This window comes from Ambystoma mexicanum, chromosome 1p (assembly GCF_040938575.1).
Source record: "Ambystoma mexicanum isolate Mex_15411 chromosome 1p, UKY_AmexF1_1, whole genome shotgun sequence".
Classification (NCBI taxonomy): domain Eukaryota; kingdom Metazoa; phylum Chordata; class Amphibia; order Caudata; family Ambystomatidae; genus Ambystoma; species Ambystoma mexicanum.
Genome location: NC_090921.1, coordinates 978,913,096 through 978,933,549, shown reverse-complemented (window position 1 = coordinate 978,933,549; position 20,454 = coordinate 978,913,096). Strand labels below are relative to the sequence as shown.

At 47.5% G+C, this 20,454-nt stretch overlaps 1 protein-coding gene across 3 annotated transcripts in view; it reads right to left on the bottom strand.

Moving 5' to 3' along the window:
* ADGRG1 (adhesion G protein-coupled receptor G1) overlaps nt 1-20,454 on the bottom strand; it is a 422,546-nt gene that overhangs the window by 303,519 nt on the left and 98,573 nt on the right. Inside the window, exon 1 of one of the 3 annotated variants that reach the window (XM_069654239.1) lies at nt 10,159-10,636. The exons of the other annotated variants lie outside the window; for them this stretch is intronic. The gene's annotated coding sequence lies outside the window, so the exon portion shown is untranslated. Of the gene's footprint in view, nt 1-10,158; nt 10,637-20,454 lie in introns of those variants that run through there. 3 annotated transcript variants of the gene reach the window in all.

The window sequence follows — 20,454 nt, the reverse complement described above, 5'->3', positions numbered from 1 at the left end:
GGGGTGGGAAGTGTATCACACTTGGATGGATTGTTGAGGGTGGGAAGTGTATCGCACTTGGATGGATTGTTGAGGGTGGGAGGTGTGTCGCGCTTGGATGGATTGTTGAGGGTAGGAAGTGTATCACACTTGGATGGATTCTCGGGGGTGGGAGGTGTGTCACACGTGGAAGGATTGTTTGGGGTGAGAGGTGTGTCGCACTTGGATGGATTGTTGGGGGTGGGTAGTGTGTAGCGCTTGGGTGGATTGTTCGGGGTGGGTGGTGTGTCGCACTTGGGTGGATTGTTGGGGGGTGGGAAGTGTATCACACTTGGATGGATTGTCGGGGGTGGGAGGTGTGTCACACGTGGAAGGATTGTTTGGGGTGAGAGGTGTGTCGCACTTTGATGGATTGTTGGGGGTGGGTAGTATGTAGCGCTTGGGTGGATTGTTGGGGTGGGAGGTGTGTCGCGCTTGGATGGATTGTTGAGGGTGGGAAGTGTATCGCACTTGGATGGTTTTCTGGGGGGTGGGAAGTGTATCACACTTGGGTGGATTGTTGGGGTGGGAGGTGTGTTGTGCTTGGGTGGATTGTTGGGGTGGGAGGTGTGTCGCGCTTGGATGGATTGTTGAGGGTGGGAAGTGTATCGCACTTGGATGGTTTTCTGGGGGGTGGGAAGTGTATCACACGTGGATGAATGGTTGGGGTGGGAGGTGTGTTGTGCTTGGGTGGATTGTTGGGGGTGGGAGGTGTGTCACACTTAGATGGATTGTTGGGGGTGGGTAGTGTGTTGTGCTTGGGTGGATTGCTGGGGGTGGGTAGTGTGTCACGCTTGGGTGGATTATTGGGGTTGGGCAGTGTATCACACTTGGATTGATTATTGGGAGTAGAAAGTGTATCACACTTGGGTGGATTGTTGGGGGTGGGAGGTGTGTCACACATGGATGGATTGTTGGGCGTGGGAAATGTATTGCTACTAACTAACCAAATATTTAAAAAAATGTACCATTCTCCATTCTCACCCTCAAACTCTGAACTAAACACAACCATATTTCTACCACACCACCAACCGCATACACTTCACAACATCTAGCATGAATCCAAACCACACACAACCAGACCTCAACACCACATCACGTCTACCGACTGAAAACGCACCAACGCTCAAGGACCGGTTTCTTCTAACTGAAGCTGCCAACAGCACATCAAAGCCCTCTTGCTCTTCTCCCTCCCAACCCCACTAACAAACCCCAACCTCTCCCATTGCAGATCCACCAGAGCGCCTAGAGACAATGCAAGTGGCGACAATACACGGTACAAGACTCATTAACATTAACAAAAGCTCAGCACAGCTAGAAACACCCTGGCATTGCCAATACACGCACAGAAAGCTCCCAAAACACAAACCAAACACCAGCAATGCAAATTCTACACCCTAACCGTAACACCACAATTTTAGTGCTTCCGTTCACCCACAGATGCCAATTCATCCCATGGCATCTGTGAGTCCTTCTGCTGTAGGGTTTTGGCTTTCAGCACTTTGGTTGCTTGGATATGTAGTTTTGCAATTCCCCTTTCAATCATAGGACTACAAGATTCACCAGGCAAGCACTTTTGGCAAAAAAGCCAGGACTGGCTGAAGGTGTCAGACATGTGGCACCGTCCACAGACATGAGACCGCCGGCAGGGTCTCCGTTGGGGAGTTCCTTGACATCAGGCCTTTGCCTCCCACGGCTTCTGTCTCTTCCTTGGTCGAGGAGAAGGACTGTCAACGAGCCGCATGTCGCAAAGCTCACCTTCAGGCAGTCCGGCATTTTCAGTCAAAGGTGCTCTGGAGCCTGGGGTTTGTACAGGGGTGGACTGGCCTTTAGGGAACGCTGGAGATCACCCAATAGGCCTCTGCACTCTGGGCCTCTTTTGTGTAGTATTTGCACATTTTCTCATAGGAAAGGGGTTGGGCTTGCCGAAAATGTGTAATTTGGTCCCATTTTGAAAATTACTTCCTGGGCCTCCTTTGGTTGCAAGTCCACCCCATATTTTGCCTTTGCTACATTTCTCAGCATGCAGAGCAATGTTTATCCCTTTACTTATCTAGATTAGTGTTTCTGCAGTGCACATCGCCGCCAGTGGCTGCTGGTGGGTGCAAATGTATGGTGACCGAGGTACGTGGAGATAGGCATAACAGGTATCCTGGGGTGGGCGTGATGTCACTGATGGACGGCCAGCGTCACAGCCTGATCAGCAGAGAGGCGTCCATTAACGCCAGAACCTGAAGTCATCAGCCTATAGCTGAATGTGGGAGGGGAAGTTTGTTCAAAAGAAAGGAACCTTAATACTGCTTCAATTGGCCCTTGCAGTTTTTTGTTCTAACCTGTTGTGTCACCAGCAGATTTGGGCATCACACCATAGAATTCTGGCCGGCTGGTACTGGGGGGTAAAGTTTTCTGATGTGTCCTGGAGCTTTGATGCACAGACTCTGAAGTCAATCATGAATTCCAGCAGAAACCAATGAAGGACATTCATGCCTGGTGCCATGTGGTTGCTGGGTTTCAGGGTGAAGATAGTTCTTGTTGCTTCATTTTGGACCCTTTGTAGTTGATGCAATGACTGTGCTGGCCGGCCTGCATTTCTTGCATTGCAGAGATCAAGCCTGGGCTGCACTTACTGTGGTGATTTAATGGAACGTTTCTAGTTAGTGACGGATCTCTCATGAGAACCATAGGTGGTGGTTTGCCAATTCTGCTTCTAGATCATTGGGGGGGGGGGGGGTAAGTGAAAAGTTATTGTCGAAGACAACCCCCACATTTTGGGTTAATCGTGGAGGCCCAGAGCCTGAGCAGAATGGGGGCAGCAAATCAAACATTAGGGGATTGGAGGCCCATGATTACACCTCTAGGTCTTACGCTGTGTCAGGGCAGAAACAGTGTATGGTCATCCAGGTCTGAACGCATAACCAGTACTCTCCCACCGGCGGGCAGCCATGAGCCCAAACCAAAATTAAAGACTGATGTGATGCCGCATGCTGTTCACATAAATGTGGCACCCTAGCACATGTTTTTCGAAGATAGGGGCCAGGGAGTAAATACTGAAGAGAATTGTGGACAGTGCCGAGCCCTGAGGGAACCCACATGATATCATGATATTGTCTAAGTATGAGAGACAAAAGGGGCCAATCTCACTTGGTCAGTTCTGTCTGAGAGGAATAAATAGATCCAGTCGATGGCTGAATGAGACATACCCATTAACTGTTCGAGACATCCGCTGAGAATACTATGAAACACATTGACGAAGGCTGCGGATGGGTTCCCTCAGAGGAGACCATGCTTTTCAATATGCTCTGTGCCCTGGGCAATGATGTTTGTTTCCGGAGTTTTAGGCATCTGGGGGCCCAGTAATGGGACTGTAACCAGCTGGACCCTGCCGGGTAGATTCCATCTCAGCTACATAAATGAGCGTATTTCCCATTATAAATCTGGCATTGCAAGTTCTATCACGCAAAGTGCTGTTGGCTACAAAGGCTGGACTGGCTGAGGGAGTTACACATGAGAAGGGGGCTCTTGGCAGCAAAGCAAACGCATAGGCCTCTCCTCTAGGCGGATATAGCTAAATATCTCTATACGCAAGATTTCCAGCTAAGTGTCGGAATTGTGAGGTGCATTTAAAGACCCAAACAGAAGTCTGTTTCACATGAATAGCAAGATTTTAAACACTGAAACAAAATGGCCTGGTCTTTGTTGTTGTTTTTCCAAATAAGATTAAAGAGCCATGTAGAAAGGGGCCTATCTGTCATTACCAATGGACAAGCAGTATTTTAATTTACAAAAGAATGAGGAATCAAAGATCCCTGTCACATGGAAAACAGAATTTTTACACATTGAAAACAAAAACGGCCTGCACATGTGTGTGCAAATAAAAACAGGTTGAAAGAAAGTTAAAGTGAAAAGAAAAATCACTGCTCACAGAAAAACAAAACATGATGTATGGGTTGACAAAGAGAAATGTATATTATGTTTCACCCACAAAACTCTAGTGACATTTGAAGAGCCACTTTGTCTTCATGAAAAAAATGTCAGCCCATGGCAGTCCCTTTTGCTGGCTGTGAGCAAAACTTCACAAAGACATCTCCCACTTCCAGCCTGGATGTCACATCTCCCATCTAATGACCAACCACAATAAAATGTCCTGCTTAAAAGAGTCGAAAGTCAGTGTTCTCCAGACCTGCTGCCTGTGAAAGCATTGACTCCGAGAAAAGTTACTGCTTGGCTGGAGCATGACTAAAATGTGTGAAAATGGGGGCACGCACTTCAAAGAGGAAGCTTCCAACACAAAAGGCGACTGATAAAGGCACAGGCTGACCCACTGAAAACAAATGGCCAGAAGGCAGAAAATGACCATTTGTCCCACATGAAGAGTCACAATTAACGTAAAAGGACTACTATCATTTAGGCCTTTTTCTCAGCCATCATACGGCAGAGGGATTTCATCTATGTGACATTTTTAATGTAATTTCCAGGCAATTTTGGGGATATAAAATTCATCCACGTGCGACTCGTGGAACTGTAATGGTTATCTAAGATGTGTTTCTGGCTGATCTGACCAGGTTCCAAATGTGAGAGTTGGTGAGCGGGTGGAAAATGAAATTAGGGGTAAGCTTATAACTTACATATTCATAACTGTTGTGCTTTTTATGGAAACGGCAGAAAGCCGCCACATGGCCCTGCTACATGATACAGATTTGGTGGTCAGCTTATCTAATTCCCCATGATTAGCGGAAACAGAAAATATATTTAGTATGGCAGTTGCTAGTAAAATTATTAAGTTGTGATACATAACTAGTTTTTTGTCAAAAGGTTGAAAAGAGAACAAAGGGGCGATTACAAATGGTAATTGCCATATGTTGCTCGAGACCCCTGCACTATGACAGGGCACAGACAGAAAAAGGAGAAAGACAGGAGGACAGACAGACGAGACAAACCATCAGAAAGGCTGCTGAAACTTACCATTTGACAGCTGTAAGGAGACACCAGAGAAGATTGCTGAGAGTGCATCTGGGTGGAGCTGTCTGTCTCTAGGAAGGCCTCAAAGCTGACTGGGTCCTATGGTGGAGAGCAGGAGGCCATCTTTGAGAGTGGAGTGACTAGACCCCTTCTCTATCTTTCCAGAGTGTCCTGAGATGCAGCTGGCTTTCCTGAGCCTTAAACAGAGGATTGCTATGTAAGTAGAACTGAGCCCTGGGAAACCAATAGGTGGGGGAGTCTGCTTGCCTTGAATCCTTTCCCTTTATAGTGGGGGTGGTGGGCAAAACGGTTTAGATCCTTAGCCGACGTAAGCAAAAATATTAATTTAATTAATTCCCTATTTGGCAGAACACTGAGGGGTGAATTTTGTTAAATTTCGAAATTAACAAAGCTCCCTTCCCATTGCGCGCTGAAACTATAGCCTATAATTTAATTGGGTAATCCTTGTTGTCCAGCTGACCCCGACTTCTTTAAGGAAGCGGGGTGTCTTTGTTCCTAAATCAGTCCAACCTTTTTATTCACCTTCCCCAGCACAGGCCTTTCAGTAAGGGGGGTCTGAAATCCATAATTCCCCAAAGCATTCCAATTTTTCGGCCCGACTTCCCAGCCCAGACCAAAGCAATGGGGGTCTGAAAAACAAAGTGATGAATCAGCCTGTGTTTATTTTAAACCAAAAGTGTGGGTGAAATTATAGTTGCTATATGTATTTTTACCAATCTTGAAATCCTACTGCTAGCCTTTTAAGCCTGCAGGAAAATCAAAATCACAAAGCATTAAATAAGTGCTTTCGTTAATTGATCAGTGTAATTATTTTGCAAAGTGACATTTACAGAAGGAAAAGAGTTGGAATGTGTTCTTTTTAACTCACTTTTGTGATTTGTTTATACTGAGAGAAGTTGATTGTGTTGTGCCACGGGTAAAGTGGTGTTTTGACATTTACGTATCAATTTCTTTTACTTTTCATTTAAATAAATACCAATATATTTCCTGTACACCGGCCTGGTTCTTGGCTCATTGTTAGCTCAGGGGGGGGTGCAGGGGGCATGATATGTGTCTGAGATGGGGCTAAAAAAGGAATCTGTTAAACAGTGTGTTGCATAACCACGCGAGTGAGGAGGGAAGGAACTCCCTGCGTTGAGGGTGGCTTCTCAATAAATCGTTACAGAAGGGCACTCATTCTCAAGCTGAATTCATTAATGGGCATCGCTCCACTGTCAAATATGTGGGCAGGCCTATTGGGGTATTCAAATATTAGAAAATGCCTTGCTTCAAAGTCAAACATGTTGGAAGCAAACATGCCCCCTTGCTAATCAGAATTTCAGCACCCACAAGGCCCTTTACCATAGCACTTGACCCCATGACCAAGGCCACGGCAGAAACTCTGATTGCGCATGTTTCCTTTAGGGAGCACCGAAACCTACGTTCAATAATTAAACTCAGAAGCCCAGAAGAAGGCCATGATCTTAAGGCAGCGCCACTGTAACCATGGTTTTAAAAATGAAGGTGTTTGTTCTACTGTGAGTGGGGTTGGTCTGGGCCTGCGGGCGGAGCTGGGCGGGGGAGGGGAGGCTGGCGGGAGGTGAATCGCTGACTCTGGAATGCAAGGTCAAGTTGCGCGCATTCCAGCCCATTCTTCTCGCTCAGCCGTTTTCCTGCTAACGCGCAAATCATCTACAGAGGCGAGCAGGGGCGCGCGCAGTGCCCGGGTCCCAAACAATGCCCGCAGGGTGGCTGCGACCCCCCTGACCCCTTCCTGACTAGTGCATCATGATGCAGCAATGGGTGCCCGTGTCGGGTGAGGCTAGCTCCAAGGTGGTACCTTTCTCCACCTTTGGCTACTTGCATTTCTGCATGCGCAACAGCTAAGGTTGCCATGGGAAAGAACGCAAGAGCCGCTGACACGTAAAGAAAAACAGCAGGCCACGTGTGCGTATCACAATCCGCGAATGCTCGCAACAAACTCTTTGATCAGTACTGGGCAGCACCATTTGGGTGAACAATTGTGGGAAACGGCGCATTGTGCCAGTGACACAGTGAACTTAGTCATAAACGGGCGCGCACTGGCCCACAAAGTCGGCCCACACACTGGTTGGTTAGCCCAGCACTTTGGGCACTGCCCAATAGAACTGTCGCAGCCTGTGAGCAGGACTATATGCAGCAGTATTCAAAGAACCGCAGCAATGGCTGAGCGAGTCACGCCTGGCAAATCGGGAGGACTGGCATGCCTGCTGGCAGAGTCCCGCCAGCCACACGGCCTGTGTGGCGCTTTTGTTGGGAATATCACACTGGGGTGCAATCTGGCTTTTCCCGTTTCGAGGAGATTTTGAAAATGCTGCTTTGATGACGAGACCGGAACAACTGTTCACAGAAAGCACATTTGTATTAGGTTACACCCATTGCATTCTGGGAAATGCCGCCCTTATAGTCACGCATGTTTCCAGAGCTCACATGCGTTGCTCCCGGGAACCCGCCGCCCCGCTCTCCCTATCATCATTCGGCAGTTCATTAGATGTCCATTAGATGTCCATCCAATGCAGAGGTTGTCATTTGCTCGCAGAACTTTCTGGAAGCTCTTACCATCTGATAACTCATCAGTTTGCGGGGCTGCGTGCTAACGGACTTCAAGTTTTCAAAAGGCCCATCCAGGTTGCTTCTGGGAAGAGATATCCCTATTCATGTGTGGACCCTTGGCTGTGGATTCGGCGCTAGACCCCCTCCCTTCCGCTATTTCCGTCGTTAGAGGCACAGCTCATTATTATTCGTCGCTCACTTCCCAGCTGCGCCTCATGAAAGCACTGCGTGACGCAGATACTGGTCCATGGAAAAACCCCTGGTCTGATTGGGTACTAGTTAGCACTGCCGGCTCACACTTTTGAGCACAGAATAGAACTTGGCTTACCCGCCAAGAATACACCCTGCTATGGGAGCTTTATATTTGGAACCTGGATGGGCCAGGCCCCTCCCTAAGCGGTCTCTTCTATCGGAAGCAGCACCTGCACCCCTCCCCCTCCTACTGTCTCAGATCACAATTATCCATCTCTGGGTCCTGGGCAGAGTCTAAGGCATCCAGTAGAGGCGCCGCATCTCTTGCTCCCCCTTTTAGCAGGGGCTGAAACTAATAACAGTTCATCATCTTTTGACATGTAGAGGATCTGTGTTGTTGCGGCCTGACCGAGTTATTGATCCCCATTTAGACAGACACAATCATTGTGATGAAAGTCGGGGTCAATTCAGGCTCGAGTGAAACCTCAGGCAGCGGCATCAGGGGGTTCTCACACTCAGCTACTTAACTGTTAAGTGAACTTCAGCTACGATCATTTGAAACAATGATTTTAAACCTTTGTCTCGCCAGCTGTTTTGTACTACAACGTCCATGATCCCTCACCATGAGTTGTAGTCCAAAAACATCTGGAGCCAAAGGTCGCAGACCCCTGATTTAAAAACAGTAAAAAACATGTGTACCCTATGTTACAGTAGGACTGTTCCTGGGCATCCAAAAGGTCCTGATTAAGCTAGACCAGCATTGGTAAAGGCAAGTGATTTGGCTTTTGTGTAGGCATGGGATGGTCACGTTACAGGCACTGCCATAATGGTAATACATAGGCGACAGATGTCAACATCTGAAACCGCTGGAAAATAGTGTTAGTACCTGGGCTTATTATGGAAGTAACTGTTAAAAGTCTATCTAATGTAGGAGCCAAAGCTGATGGCTTTACCAATACGTGTGTTTAACCGGAATTCAGTGGAAGTAACACACATTGCTTATACATCACGTACAGCTGGGATCACAACATATTCTTTAAGTAGACTGATTAGAAATAACATTGGCATCAAATTAAAAGCAAAAAGTTAACTCAAAGAGTGTGTGTTCTGGGTGGGGGTAGGGCACGAAGTAAGAATGACTATAGGGACAAGAATGGCTATGGAGAGTCAATGGGTATCAATGCCAAACACACAGGGCTGTAAGTGGGGTAAGAAATTGAGGGGGGCCCTCATTTGGGGCGTGGCTTGCATGATGGGTGTGGCCTGAAAAATACACAAACCATATTAAGGTGTGCAAACAAATATATAAATGTATGTAAGCATTTATATATCTGTCTGCGTACAAATATAGAAATAGGCTGCATATTTCTATGTTTATAAAAGATGGCTTGAAAAGTACACACACCATACATAGCAAGGTGCGCACATAACAGCATTTATATATGTGTCTGCGTACCTGACTATGGTGTGTGTACTTTGCAAGCAGCTTGCATTTATCTTTTTTAATCCTTTAATTCTCTTCATACTAATATTATTGATTTCGATGTAATTGTGTATTGATTTTACAATGTATGAATTTAACTGTAACAGCTGTAAAGGTTTACTTGATAAACCATATATATATATATATATATATATATATATATATATATATATATATATATATATATATGCTTACATTTATATCTTTGCGTGTCTTACTATGGTTTGTGCACTTTTCAAGCCTTTTTTTAAACAGAAATATGGAACATATTTCAAGGTTTATAAAAGATGGCTTGAAAAGTACACAATTCAATCCATCTTTTATAAAGCTTTGACTACGGACAAAGCGTCTTTGTCAGTCGGTAAAGCTTTATAAAAAACCGTCCCAGGTTCGCTGAGGGTTAAAGATGCCTCAGTGACATGGAGAGGGGAAACAAAAGGACAGTAACTTCCTATGGTGACCCTCGCGCAAGGGGTTACCAGAGGAAGTTACAGTGACTGACAGAAATGCCAGCCAGCCCCAGGCTGGCACTTTTGTCAGTCACAGCTGCCTGACTCAATGGCATGCGCGTCTCCCGTCGCAGCTGCGGCCGTGGCAGGAAAATGTGCCACTGTGGTGTGATGGGACGGGGGGCCCTGGCAGGGCCCAACTCAGCCCCACTTTTTGGAGACCGCCGGGGACCGGTCCCAGCTGGCCCTGGCCCACTTAAAGCACCGCAAACACAAGTCACAGTCTGTGTGTCCCTCATTTGATCGCATCGCTTTTCTACCTTCACTTCCCATGCCAATAATTTCAATTCATAGGCGCTATCTAATAGCCAAAACGAAGAAAACACAATCCAGCACACTGCGTAACCAATACAATAAACCCTTATAGGGTTAGGCACAGTTCACTAAGACGAGGCTGGAGGTTACCTTTGGGTAGCAGGGCTGCTGCTGGCGCCATTCACTGAGCACTCAGCGTCATCCACCCCCCACTTCTCCAGTTTAGTGCAGTCGGAGCAGTGCAGAATAGAGGCTGCTGGCTCATGCGAAGGGGACCCCTTCAGCCTGCTCGTGGCCTATTCTGGACGAGGGCAGGCCTTGCCACAACGCAAGCTGGACTCCCTCGCCCTTCTGGGAGAGTCAGCGACTAAGAGTGCAGAGCAGCGGGGCCAGGCCTGGGTACCGGGGAAGACGCCGCCACACCCTGTCCTGTCCACTCGCTCCACCTGCTGTACCGCTTCTGATGTGGAGGAGGCGGTGACTTGCAGCTCGGCGCCCAAGGCCGCAGACGGTGGGAGGCGGTGGACGCAACCCTGGAGTATGAACGACACCCGCTCCGTCCACCTGCCCGCACAGCTCTGGCACTCAAGGCGGGCACACCGTGCCCTGCGAGGCCGCCTCCGCGTGCCCTGACTGCCTTGGGCAGAGCAGCCCCCACTCTGCTCGGGTCCTAGCTGTTCACAGGCCAGCCACTTGACAGCCCTGTGAGCCCCCCAGCCCCCGCCCCGCCCGCTTCCAACAGTCACACATTTGGAAGGTAACCAACTATTTAGCATTTACCATCGGGGGCAGTTTGCCGCTACAGGGACTGTGACGGCAAAGGGCAAGGACGGCTTCGCCCTCTGTAACAGCTGACCCCCGAGGTCTGGCGGCCTCTGCGAGACCCCGGGGAACCTGACCCATGCGGCACCCCTGCTATCCCGAGACGGCCGCCCGGCGGCTTCGCCAACTAACTGTTGCCACGCACTTACTAGGCGCCATTCTGGACACTGACGTAGTGGAATTAAAGCTGCCCATGGTTTTAAAACGTATTTTTGAAATTGGGGCGGCAAGCGATTTGTATATGTTCTTTAAACACACGGCTGGAGACATTACAGGAGTGAAATACAGTTATGTTGGATTACATAACAGGGTTGGCCTGGTGCATACAAGTGGCTCGGGCACCAATGAAAAAGTGGCCCACGGCAGCAAATGGAAATGTGTTCCTCTTGTGACCGACTGAGAAACACGTACGGTGGAGGATTTTTGTTGTAAAATGTGTTGCAATTTGTGCATTTTTAAGAGTAGTACTCATATAAACCACTAGCTGTACACGTAGCTGTTTATTTAATGAAACTCTCACATCTCCAGTGTTTTACCGGGGCTGGCTTGGCGACTCAACCAAAATGAGCGGGTTGACGCCCCTTCACCTATTATGGAGTAGCCGCCCCTGATAAGGACAGACGAGAAGTGTACACTTTTAACTGTGGTGCACTGCACAAAATGATGCTGCACAATGGGGCGTATAAACCACGAAACCCTGATGTTTGAAATACAAAGCCTTATAATGAATACATACAATGATTGTTTGCCAGCATAGCAACTAGAGAGCAGGCACCAACAATCCCTGTTCTTCAGGTTGTGAAAAGCATTCCCAGAGTCGCCGCCGCCGCCGCGCCAACTAGAGGCGAGACGCAGCTACCATCCCACTCGCAGGCTGAACAGGGAGGGTGGCAACGACTTTCATGCATGCTATGCCAAATCTCCCCCCTGAGTCATGGAATTATAGGCTGTGTAGTGTGGGCTTCTCCTTGCTCTTGTTTCCTACCTCCTATACTATGGAATGACTTACAGACAGATTTGTTGTGGAAAAAATGATTGGCCGTAGGCATTTATTTTCTACAGAAAATAACACAAACAAGAATCATGATAACAACATGTGTCTGTGCTTTTGGGCACACCGTGTCCAGGGTTAGCGATGCCAGCCTTCTCCTTGGTCAGTCTCGGTTAGCCTCGGGCATCCGTTCCTGGACACGTGCCGCCTACGACTTTCTTCTACCGTGTACCGAAGAAAGTACTCGGCGTTCCTGCTCCTCTCTCTGCTCGTTTCCTTCTTCCTGAAGTTTTGCAGGGTGGGTTGGGTGGCAAAACGCTTCCTTCTCCTTTGCCCAGGTCCCAAGACGCCTACCCGTACGAGGTGAGCGTCTTGCCTGGTTTGTTTTTCTCCCTTGTCCTTTGGCCATACTTATACCCCCTCTGTCCTTTTGTTATTATCCTGGGGGCCGGGCCCTGCCCAGCCCCCCTGCAGGTTCCCCCTCACACCTTGCCTGTTGTTAGGGGCTGTTGCCTGGCAACGCTGGGGCAGTGGCGCCAACTGGCTGCCCCTCCCCCTGTTTCTTCGCGCCATCTCGCCCCCACCCCGCGCCTAACCCCCCAGGCCCTCTATCGGGCCGTACTTTGCACGGCCCGGGGCCTGGGGCATTTGCGTGAAAAACGCAGATTTGCGCGCCTTTCTGCCTGAAAATCCCTATACTTCAAACAGGGATTTTCGGGTAGAAAGGCGCGCAAATCTGCGTTTTTCACGCAAATATTTCCACGAATCATGGCACCTGGTAGCGTGGGCGGCGCGCAAAATTTAAGCTAAGATTAGTGGCGGGATGTGTAAGGAATATTCTTGTATTTGACATTTTTTTTAGCATTAGTTTCCATAGAAACTTTTTAGCTGCAGCATAGTACATATCCAGCCAACGAAACGATAATGAGACTGGACAGTGAAGAAAAGAATAAGGAAAAAGAAAATCAGGAGGAAAAAGGAGAGAAGAGAAAAGAAAGAAAAAAAGTCAAATAAAAAAAATAGAGAAGAAATAAAAAAATTAGACCCTTCTCATAGGTGTATAGTTTGAAACTTGACATTAATACATTTCCAAGGTGGAAAAAAGAAAAAGGCATTAAAATTAATCTTTCACTTTCTTCTCATTTTTGCCATTGCGAGAATGATTTAGTCTTTCCCCTTCTCCTCCAGCTTTGCAAATATAATTGTCACCAGTTCAAGCAGGGCAAATGTTAATGCCAGCATGGACCCTTGCAAAAGGAGTTCCTAAATGTCTTCTTTGGTTAATGTTCGATTGTCAGCAAAGAATTTTCATAATAAATTGATTCGGATATCGTCCACAGTTTGACAATTCATGATCAAGTGGCGTAGCGAGTCTTGTTTATGGTTGCAGAGCCTGCAGCCATAATCTCTTACTTCTTTGGGTTTCCTTACTTCTAAAATCTCTTTAGTGGGAAATAAATTGAAGTGCAGTCTAAGGAATTGCTGTCGTAAAGTTGCCGAAGGGAACTAGCGCAGATATAGAGGGATAGCTCCTCATTTGCTTGGTGCTGTACAGTACTTTCCATAGAGTTTTGATGAAGCCACAAGGTCCAATGTCTCAATCCAGTCACATACAAGCGCCTTTTTACCTGGTCTGGATTTTTAATGAGCATTCGTTCAAACACTAGCTGGGAGGAATTCGACAAACCATACAGGGAGAGTAAGCTCGCCTGGACTTTTTGATTTTTTTTATAAATGAAAATGACTGATGCAGACCAACCTCAGAGAACTGTGCGAGGCCATTCCGCACAGAGTTCATCTGCTTCCTGCACAAAACGCATAGTCACATATCCTCCCGGAAGACACAGCCTACAGGTGCAATCTTCCCTTGTCCTATTCAGCTGGAAAGTGACAGCCATGGGTACATCAAAGCATCTCCGGGAGGAGGAAGACAACTTCCTCTGGCCATGGTCAGCCTAATTTAAATATCAAAGGCTCCATGGATCTGCCTTCCCTTTGTCTTATCTGGCTGGTGGCGGTTCATACTAATGAGAGGAAATTGAGCCAAGCCTGCTGAGGATGCTTGGTTGCCGGACAGACAACAGGGAAGGCAGGGCTAACACCCCTTTGGTATGCAATGTGTCAGCTAGAAGCTAGGTCCCACCTCTATGTATTAAAGGCTGTGGATGGCCCGTCTGGGTCCAGCAGTTACCACAGGTGTCCCTGCAGAGCAGACCCCTTTCAGAGGGAAGAAGGATGTGATTTGGGAGAGACAAGAAGTCTGCTCCCAGCACAAACTTCAAGAGAGAACTGTGCTTTAATCAAGAGTCACAGAGGGCTCAGTTAACCAGAGAGACACTTTGATCTACAGCAGACAGGGAGATGGGTGGCACTTGTCTGTCCTGTTGCAGAGCACTCGCATCCTGACATCATGCATAGCAGAAGATTGTTGGTGGGCACCCATGATTGGTTCGTTGAGGTGGGCTTGGCCTGTACCAATCACTGGAGCCCATTTGGCTTTAAAAGAAGGCTGAACCCCTCACTTAGCAGATCATCAAAAGACTTTGAAAGGAGTAAGAAGAAGGACTCATTTTGGACTCAAGCTGAAGGTACAGTCTACCTTACATCCTCTGCCAGTGAAGGAAGGCCAGCACGTGCAAGAGGGATTCAAGATCCCTCCACTAAACATCTCCCAGGTAACAGAGGGAGATACCAGACTCAGAGGACCCCTCCAGCAGCTCCAGAACTGGTACCCAGCCAGCACACAGCGTGCCCTGCTAGGTTCTGACAGCAAGCTTCCTAGGTGGGAAGTGACAGAGTATCTGAACTAAGGACAAGGCCCTTCCTGCAAACACTCTCCTGAGCTTGGGGCCATCTGCGTTGAAAGGACGACACAAGCCCGGCGAAGAAGCCAAGAGGGGTGCCACACAAGCATCATCCAGCGTCAATCTTTTAAGGACATTTTCGAGACAGTCGAGTCCTCGAACCGCATCAGGCTGCACCACTGACTGTTGTCACGCCGCAGTCACCAGAGCCGTCTGAGCTGCTTCAACCAATATTCCGGATCTGCCAACCAGCACACAATGATTTATGGCCCCCGAGCCGCCACGCTGGGCATCCTGCAGATTTCCGTCCAGCCTCGCTTGCTGAACTGCCTGCCGCATGGTACCCACAGCTGTTTCCCGCCACTTACTCTGTCTCAAGAGCTGTCGAGCACCAAGAACTTCTTCAGCACCAGGTACATTTTCGCTCTGCCCCCCTGGTCCTTCTGAGAAGGCCCCTAGAGACTACAACCCTTTGCCCTTTGGTGCTGAAACCATATAACCTTGACAAAGTAAGACTGATTACTTTACCAACTACCCTCCTGTCAGTTTCAAGAGTGCATCCCTTTCCTTCATGAAACTGTCTATCCTCTGTGTTCCTTTATAGGGTGGGTTGTATTTTGTAGTGTGCTAGAACTGTCTGTTGTAGTAATAACAAAGTAGATATTTGTACACAACCTTGACTGGACAGTCCCTTTTATCATTGGGTAATAATTGTATTTTTGCTGTGTTGCAACTAATCAATGATCCATGACCTTGCCGAGATAAGCCTGCCGTTCCGCCCACGTTACCAAAATTGGGCAAGGAGGTCTTATAATTTACTTGTATTCCAATCTGTTCGGATCCCTCTGGTATACTGATTGATGGTTTAGAAACCGATATTCATCCATGGACCCCTGGTGCCCCGGAAGTTGATTTGTCACACTAACAGAGTACACAAAATAAAACAAAATCAGGTCAAACTGGTTTAGAAACATAGGGATAGCGCATTAACTCATTTCTACCCTACAAATGGAGGAAACATGATTGTGGATATATGAGTTAAAACATTTAACTGTATGCCAACGGCCATCATCGTTACCATGTTGCGATTTGTATTCAATTAAATAGCTTAGCAAAAGGTCAACACTGCAAACAAATGAGCTAGTCCCAACTTGATGCTAGTGCTTCCAGTAGGACCAAAGCAAGGCCAAACCAAGAGTGAATACGGCTGGCGTGAGCAAGCAGTTGGAGACCGATACAAATTTTGCCTCTCGGTGGCAGTTCTTTTCCGGACTCTCCGGAGATAAAAAAGGGTCAGCGGGTGTTATCTTTTGGGCGAGGCTAAGCAATACTTCCTGGGACAGAACTTTTTTGGGGAGAGCTTGAGCTGGATACCTCTGCTGGGCTAGGCTACACAAACTCAGATTATGCAGGCACAGCTCCTGACCAATGGCCAGGCATTTCCAAAGCATCTCTTCACCCAAACTTGGAGCCCAACTTGGAGCCCATAGCCCCTGAATTCATGAAGCTTCTAGAAGCTTCTGACCCCTCAAGGGGCACACAGCAAGCAGGCAGGCACAAGACTCTGGGCATTTATTTTAAATATTTGTTATTTATATAGCGCCTTACACCAAGGCTATTTACATAAACCAATTTACAGTACAATAAGGTATGAAACAAGGTCAGGAAAATACACTAGAAGTGAAAAGTTCAGTGACAAACATCAAAAGTGAAGATTTATGATTGTAGTCAAACACGTTTCAGAGCAGCACGAAAGGCAGAGTAAGAATCAATAGACCAAAGAGAAAGAGAATAAACTTTCCATTGAAGAGGAACGAGCAAAGAGAAAGAGCGAAAACGTGATTGCGCACAAAGTGGACGGGGCACAGATACCAAAAAGAGAGATTGAGAATGAAGAACGTGAAAGGGAGCATAAAAACACACAAGGGATGCAAGATAAATTGGAGCAAGACCATAAAGAGATTTGAATACAATGCAGAGAAAATAAAATTTAAGTCGGGAGGGGACAGATAACCAATCCAGAGAGGATACAAAAGTAGAGATAGAGTCGCGAGGAGAAAGCAAATAGAGAAGACGAATAAAAGAGTTAAAGATACCAATTCCTCAGTCTAGGGAAACACACAAGTTAGTGAGAACAATTTCTCTGATTGTAGCAGCAAGTCAGTAATCATCTTTCTCCATCCAGGCTTTTCCTGTGTTCGATGATTCAATGTTGGGAATTTAGAGGAGAAAGCCTTAACAATGTTGAGACCAAACATTTCAAGCCAGAAATACACCAAACCTAAGCTTCACCTAAACTGGCTTACACCCCCTTTTGCTATAGTGTGACACAATCAAATTAGGAGATTTGGTTTGGGGCCACCCACATTGCACCTTCTACTTCTCCCTAATTCTAAAATGGTGGATTTAAGCTTCCTCTTGGTAAGACTTCTACCTTTGTTCTCCCGTCATTAAAAAAAGAGAAAAATGCTGACTTGTCCGTGAAGGGGAGCGTCTGCTTCTTGGGCTGGTAACAAGTTTGCTGCCTGGTCCCTGCAAGCACAAAACACACCCCACATCAATAATGACATGTCTATTTAGGGCCCCAGGGTGACATTCCAGTCAGAGATTTCCTGGCCATGTTTGCCCCTATTCATTTCTGTTAAAGACACGGTTTTGTGAATCCGGCAGCATGAAGTAAATAAAATCTAACTCTCAAAAAAAGTACAATTTAGAAGCAAGATTTCACCAAACTAACTGCAGATTTCAGCAGATCATAAAACACACACATCTTCCAATTTGTATGTATGGATGTTGGAAGGGCTCCAGATAATATTTTCAAGTGGGAGTGTTTTATTTCCTACTTTTGATGATGGGCTAACTATATTTTTTATTCTGTGAAGAAGTAATTGCCAAAAGAGGTATATATATTTGAAACCTAAATAAGGATTATCTTTTTGTAATCCACATTTCTTTTGCACCAAAATGTATTTTTGCCTTAAATGTCCTCTTCAGGACATGCATTAATAATGTTATAATGCGAGAGGTCCTACATGTGGCACTGGCCGGGATAGGGAGTTTTGGCCGCAGAAGATTTAGTCAAAGAAAACTGAATTGAATTTTTTGCAATGCATTTTGCCCCAAATATATGTGGGGGTTGGGTATAGGCGAATAAGTAATGTCGGGGTGTTAAGTGGAGGGCCTGCAGATGGGTCTCCCCCTGCATATATTTGCGGCAAAATATGGCAGTAAAAAAAAAGAAAATGGAATTAAAACTTTTCAGATCACATATAACCGCACTGCCCTATACGTAAGGATCTACGTGATCCGATCGCTACCGGAATTTAAGAAGGTCCTGCTCAAGGCATAGAGTCAGGGGAGGCTGCTGAGGAAAGCGATCGACCACCTACCCTCTGTTTAGCAAAACGCTTTACACACAAAGAGTTGATTACAGAGGAACGTAGTGATCTGGAGCGACAGTATTTAGTAAGATAAAGTTGAAGACAGTGTGTCCCCCGGGCGAAGGCAGTCTTGTGGATGATGCAGAGGGATTTGAATTTAATCCGTGCAGCAACTGGGAGCCAGTGAAGACTTTTTAGGGCAGGAGAGATCCAGTCCCTGTGCTTAAGGCCAAGGATAAGTCTCGCTGCCCTATTCTGGATTAGCTGGAGGGATCACAGAATGGACAAAGGTAGATTCAGGAGAAGGCTATTGCAATAGTCAAGATTAGAGAGAACCAGGGCTTGAGTAACATTGAGCCTCTGGGGGAAGGTGAGAAAGGGGAGACTTCTTGGCAATGTGAGGAAGGAGAGAAAAGGAGTTCAAGATGACTCCAAGGTTTATGGCTTCAAAAGAAGGAGCAGGGGGAGAGCCCAAGGAGGATGGCCAGAGTGAAGGGAAGAAGGAGGGAGCAGGGGACCCAATGGGAAGGATCTCAGTTTTACAGGCGTTGAGGCAGAGATCGTTGGAGGTCCGCCAGAACTGGATGGCAGATAGGCAGTCAGGGAAGATGGAGGGTGCAAGAGGATCAGCAGGAAGTTTGATAAAGAGCTGTGTGTTGACTATATCAAAAGCTGAGGAGAGTTCTAGAAGGATTAGGACATCTGGGGCGTTGGAGTCCAGACATGTGAGCAATTCCTCACGGGTGTTCAGAAGTGTGCGAGTTGAGTTGGGGCAAGGACAGCTTTTACAGCAGATTCCCCAGGAAGGTGGTGATGGAAATAGGGTGGCAGTTGGCAGGGCAGGTAGGGTCTACTGAAGTTTTTTTTTAATGAGTGGGTGCACAAGGGAGTGCTTAAGGGAGGAGGGGAAAGATCCAGTGAGAAAAGAGTGATTGCATAAATCAGTGAGTGCAGGGGCAAGAGAGCCAAGGTTATCCTTGATGGTCCTGGATAAGCAAGGGGAAACCTGCTTAAGAGACCTTCATGGAGCGGACAACTCTGGTAACTTCCTCATGTGTGACAGGGGAGAAGGGGGAAGGAGAGTGGTGAGGGGCCAAGGGAGTCATGATGGTGTAGGGTGGGTTGGGAGGGTGGGTTTTGGTGGCGAAGTGCGTGGCCAGTGCATTGCAGAGGTCCTGGGAAGGAGAAGGGGAGGAGGAGACTGCGGATGGGTTGGCTAGTACCCTGCAGATCTTGAAGAGTTCAGCCGTGTTGTGGATGCAGAGGAAACCCAAGTCTGTATGTGGGCTCTATTCCTGGCACAGATGGAGTCTGTACTGCCTTTGGAGCAGGCAGCAGGCCGGTTTGTCAGAGAATGAGCCTGAGGTATGCCACTTCTGCCCCGCCGCCCTGGACTTTCGTTTCAGGGCCACAAGTTAGGAGTCGTTCCAGGTGTTACGCTTAGAGGCAGGTTTCAGGCGGATCCTCATGACAGGGGCAAGGATGTCAAGAGTATTGGCGATGGACAGATGGAGGTTGCTGGGAGTAGAGTCAGGGGAAGAGTTAAAGGAAGGTAGAAGGGGGGATGAAGGTGGAAGTGAAGGCAGCAGCTGACACTCGTTTAATTGGGCGGATGGTAATGAACAAGGCTGGCAGGGCATTGGGGGGTGGGGGGGACAGAGGGAAAAAGGGACCCAGGTGGGAGGAGGGGAGAGAATGTTCTGACCAGGAGAGAGGGGTGTATAGAGGGGGAAGAGAGAGAGAGAGGTCCCGAGTGTATGAGGGCAGCTAGAGTGTGTCCAGCTGAGTGGGTTTGCCCAGAAGGGAGAATGGAGAGGGAAAGAGAGGTACAGAGGTCAGTGAAGAGAGTGGATGCAGAGCCAGGGGATTCCAGTTGGATGTTGAAATCGCCCAGGAGGAGGAGGAGGAGGAGGTTGGAGGTGGATGAAAGTAAGGAAGAACAGAAATCAGCCCATTCAGAGAGGAACAGGATGGTGGCGCCAGGAAGCTGGAAAATGGTAGCAATGGCCAGGGTGGAGATGCAAGAGATGACCAACTTGCAAACCAAACTCTCAAAGGAAAAGTGCATCTGGGTGGGCAAGATGGAGGTAGGAACCCACTCAGGGATGATTAAGGCAACCCGCCCAACAGTGCCGTGAGGTCTAGGCTTGGAGATGATTTTGAAGCCGTCAGGGAGCAGGGAGCCAAAAGCAGTGGCTGAGCTGGCATTTAACCATGTCTCGGTAAGAGTGAGAATGTCAAGGTCAGTGTCTTCAAGAAGTAGGCAGATGTCAGTGGAATTTGTATTGGCTGAGCAGTTAAGAGTTGCCAGATGGAGGAGGTCTCCGCCTTTGAACATTTTCGGAGGTGGGATACAGGGGCATGGTACACAAGTCTGCAGAGGAAGAGAGAGAGTAGTAGGGGGAGATGCAGCAGAAGCAAAGAAGTTAATCAGAGAAGACTGGATCCG